Here is a 5222-nt window from a genome sequence, read left to right as displayed (position 1 = left end):
GACCCTAGCTCAAGGGAGACACTCAAGCTCAGCCCAAACACTCACCAAGTGGACCCCAGAAGTGGATTTTTGCACTATCAACTTTGTTTATATAGGAGAAGATCAACCATGTTTAGGATCTCTCCGGCATATCTTTGCCCACTTTTATGTTTCCATTGTATCTTTCTAACAGTATGAGCCACTAAACCTCCTAGGTTAAGGTTAGAAGCTCTGCTGATTTTCATGGATTAATAAAAGTTCTATTGTTCTATTCAATTCGTGTGTAACTCTATTCTAAGATGTATCTTCGTTCTTCAATCTTATTAGTGAGATGAACTGTGACACTCATCCTCACTCTACATGGGTTCAGTGTGAGTCCTTGACCGGAGATCACTGAACCACAAGCTTGATTATACATCTCTTAGATGGCTAATCCATGACTTCGTTGCAGACTTCTCGAAACACCAGTTCAGCCGAGGTATAGAGAGATTAGGCTCTTTGTGGTAGAGGCTAGAACTAAAGGTGCAGCATTCCCTGATCCAAAATATTCGACCTTGTCTGTGGCGTTTTGAGTAGGATCATCAAGGGGGATAATTTGCAGGAGCTTCACCCTCATTCAAATTTGGCAATCACTAAACCTGCCATTCGGCCTAAGAGAGGAAGATTGGCAGTGCTGAGCGGATAATTTATACGCTTTTTGGCATTATTTTTATATAGTTTTTAGTATGATTTAGTTAATTTTTAGTATATTTTTATTAGTTTTTAAGCAAAATTCACATTTCTAGACTTTACTATGAGTTTGTGTGTTTTTCTGTGATTTCAGGTATTTTCTGGCTGAAATTGAGGGACCTGAGCAAAAATCTGATTCAGAGGCTGACAAAGGACTGCAGATGTTGTTGGATTCTAACCTCCCTGTACTCAAAGTGGATTTTTTAGAGCTACAGAACTCAAAATGGCGCGCTCTCAATTGCGTTGGAAAGTAGACATCCAGGGCTTTCCAGAAATATATAATAGTCCATACTTTACATGAGTTTTGATGACGTAAAATGGCGTCAAAATGCCAGCTCTCAACCCTTTTTTGGCGTCAAAACGCCAGAACTGGCATAAAAGTTGGAGTTAAACGCCCAAATTGGCATCAAAGCTGGTGTTTAACTCTAAGGAAGACCGCTACATGTGAAAGCTTCAATGCTCAGCCCAAGCACACACCAAGTAGGCCCGAAAGTGAATTTCTGCATCATTTACCTATTTCTGTAAACCCTAGTAGCTAGTTTCATTATAAATAAAACTTTTTACTATTGTACTAGGGGTCTTTTTCCCTATTTTGGAATTCACATGTCATTTGGGGAGGCTGGCCATTCGGCCATGCCTATACCTTGTTCTTATGTATTTTCAACAGTGGAGTTTCTACACACCATAGATTAAGGGTGTGGAGCTTTGCTGTTCCTCGAGTATTAATGCAATTACAACTGTTTTCTATTCAATTCATGCTTATTCTTATTCTAAGATATTCACTTGCACTTCAACCTGATGAATGTGATGATCCATGACACTCATCACTATTCTCAACCTATGAACGCGTGCCTGACAACCACTTCCGTTCTACCTTAGATCGAGCGTATATCTCTTAGCCTCTATTTCGAAGGATCGTTGTCTTCGTGGTATAAGCTATAATTATTGGTGGCCATTCCTAAGATTCGAAAAGTCTAAACCTTGTCTGTGGTATTCCGAGTAGGATCTGGGAAGGGATGACTGTGACGAGCTTCAAACTCGCAAATGTTGGGCATAGTGACAGACGCAAAAGGATCACTGGATTCTATTCCAACATGATCGAGAATCGACAGATGATTAGCCGTGCGGTGACAGCGCATTTGGACCATTTTCACTGAGAGGACGGGAAGTAGCCATTGACAACAGTGATGCCCTACATACAGCTTGCCATGGAAAGGAGTATGAAGGATTGGATGAAGGCAGCAGGAAAGCAGAGATTCAACAGGAACAAAGCATCTCTATGCACTTATCTGAAATTCTCACCAATGAATTACATAAGTATCTCTATCTTTACTTTATATTTTATTTATCTTTTTAATTATTAAAACTCCATAACCATTTTAATCCGCCTGACTGAGATTTACAAGGTGACCATAGCTTGCTTCAAGTCGACAATCTCCGTGGGATCGACCCTTACTCACGTAAGGTTTATTAATTGGACGACCCAGTGCACTTGCTGGTTAGTTGTGCGAAGTTGTGAAAAAGAAGCGAAATAACAATTGTGTGTACCAAGTTGTTAGCGCCATTGTGTATCACAATTTTGTGCACCAAGTTTTTAGCGCCGTTGCCAGGGATTGTTCGTGTTTGGACAACTGACGGTTTATCTTGTTGCTCAGATTAGGTAATTTTCTTTTCAAAAAGTTTTCAAAAATCTGTCAAAATTTTTTATTTGTTTTCGTTTTTCTAAAAAAATAATTTTCGAAAAAAAAACCAAAACAAAAATTCATAAAATCATAAAAACTCAAAAATATTTCATGGTTCTTGTTTGAATCTAGGGCCAAATTTTAAGTTTGGTGTCAATTGCATGATTTTAATTGTCTTGCAATTTTCGAAACACATACATTGTGTTCTTGATGATCTTCAAGTCGTTCTTGATGAATTGCCTTGTTTGATCTTCATGATTTATTGATTTGCACTGCATGATGTTTTACATATGCATTCTTGCATTCATATGGCCCAAACATGAGAAAGTTCTAAGTTTGGTGTCCTCCATGTTTTCTTTTATTAAGAAAAATAAGTTCTTGATGTTTATCTTGATCTTCAAGATTGTTCTTGGTGTTCATCTTGACGTTCACAATGTTCTTGCATATATCATGTGTTTTAATCTTAGAATTATATGTTTCGACTCATTTTGTTGTTTCTCAAAATTGAAAACATATCTTCTTGAATAAAGGATTTGGCAAAACGTAGATCCAAGAACATAAAGTAGACGAATTACAGAGAAAAAGCTGGGCGTTCAAAACACCCAGTGAAGAAGGAAAACTGGCGTTTAAACGCCAGCCAGGGTCAGCAATTGGGTGTTAAACGCTCAAAACATGCAGCTCCTCGGCATTTAACGCCAGGATGCCACAAGGAGAGGAATTTATCAAATTTTCTCCTCATATTTTCAAAAAAAATCTTGATTCAAAAATTTCAAGTTTGTCACTTTCTTGTTAAGAAAAGTTCAATATTTGAAATTTAGAATCATATCTTTTAGTTTCTTGATAGTCAAGTCATTATTTTTTAAAAACAAATCTTTTTAATTTTGATCTTTTCAATCATATCTTTTAAATCATATCTTTTTTCAAATCATAAAAAAAATCCATGATTTCAAAATCTTGTTAACTTCTTATCTTTTTCAAATTTATTTATTATCTTTTTCAAAACCACCTAACCACTTTTTCACTTTTAATTTTCGAAAAATATTAACCTTTTTTCAAAATTCTTTTTTTTATTTAACTAATTGTTTTGAATTTTAATTAAAATTTTTTAAAATTCTTCCCCCCTTTCTTATCTTTTTCTATTTAGACACTAACATTCCTCCTCCATTGTCAATTTGAACTCCATCTCTCTCATTGTGTTCAAATTCTTCTTCACTTACCTCATCCTTCTATTCTTGTTTTCCTCTGACATGGTTAGACTCACAACCTAGAGATAGCCTGGACTCTTGGGATAAGCTGGTCACAACTTTCTTAGCCAAGTTCTTTTCTCCTCAAAAGCTGAGCAAGCTTAGAGTGGATGTTCAGACCTTCAGACAAAAAGATGGTGAGTCCCTCAATGAAGCTTGGGAAAAATACAAGCAACTGACCAAAAAGTGTCCTTTTGACATGCTTTTAGAATGGACCATCCTGGATATATTCTATGATGGTCTATCTAAATTATCTAAGATGTCATTGGACCATTCTGCAGGCAGATCCATTCACCTAAAGAAAATGCCTGCAGAAGCTCAGGAATTTATTGACATGGTTGCAAATAACCAGTTCATGTACACTTCTGAAAGGAATCCTGTGAGTAATGGGACGCCTTAGAAGAAGAGAGTTCTTGAAATTGATGCTCTGAATGCCATATTGGCTCAAAACAAAATGTTAACTCAACAAGTCAACATGATTTCTCAGAGTCTGAATGGTTTGCAAAATGCATCCAACAGTACTAAAGCGGCATCTTCTAAAGAAGAAGCCTATGATCCTGAGAACCATGCAATGGCAGAGGTGAATTACATGGGTGGAGCCTATGGAAACACCTATAATCCCTCATGGAGAAATCATCCAAATTTCTCATGGAAGGATCAACAAAAGCCTCAACAAGGCTTTAATAATGGTGGAAGAAACAGGTTTAGCAATAGCAAGCCTTTTCCATTATCCTCTCAGCAACAGCCAGAGAATTTTGAGCAGAGCCCTTCTAGCTTAGCAAACATAGTCTCTGATCTATCAAAGGCCACTCTAAGTTTCATGAATGAAACAACATCCTTCATTAGGAATTTGGAGGCATAAGTGGGCCAACTGAGTAAAAGAGTCACTGAAACTCCTTCTAGTACTCTCTCGAGCAATACAGAAGAGAACCCAAAAAGAGAGTGCAAGGCCAAAACCTTACTTGGTGTGGCCGAATGCACAGAGGAGGAGGAGACCGTGAATCCCAGTGAGGAAAAACCTCTTGGGACATCCTCTGGACAAAAAAAAGTTCCCAATTGAGGAACCTAAGGAATCTGAGGCTCACCTAGAGACCATAGAGATTCCATTGAACCTCCTTTTACCATTCATGAGCTTTGATGACTATTCATCTTCTGAAGAAGATGAAGACATTGTTGAAGGGCAAGCTGCCCATTATTTAGGAGCAATCATGAAGGTGAATGCCAAGCTATTTGGTAATGAGACTTAGGAGGATGAGCCTCTATTGCTCATTAATTAATTGAATACCTGGGTTCAGCACACTTTACCTCAAAAGAAACAGGATCTTGGTAAATTCTTAATTCCCTGTACCATAGGCACCATGACCTTTGAAAAAGCTCTGTGTGACCTGGGGTCAGGCATAAACTTAATGCCACTCTCTGTAATGGAGAAACTGGGAATCTTTGAGGTACAGGCTGCCATATTCTCATTAGAGATGGCAAACAAATCCATGAAAAAGGCGTATGGACAAGTAGAGGACGTGCTAATAAAGGTCAAAGGCCTTTACATCCCTGCTGATTTCATAATCCTAGACACTGGAAAGGATGAGGA

The sequence above is a fragment of the Arachis stenosperma genome, chromosome 6 (assembly GCF_014773155.1).
Source record: "Arachis stenosperma cultivar V10309 chromosome 6, arast.V10309.gnm1.PFL2, whole genome shotgun sequence".
Lineage (NCBI taxonomy): Eukaryota > Viridiplantae > Streptophyta > Magnoliopsida > Fabales > Fabaceae > Arachis > Arachis stenosperma.
Note: the sequence above shows the minus strand (reverse complement) of the source record.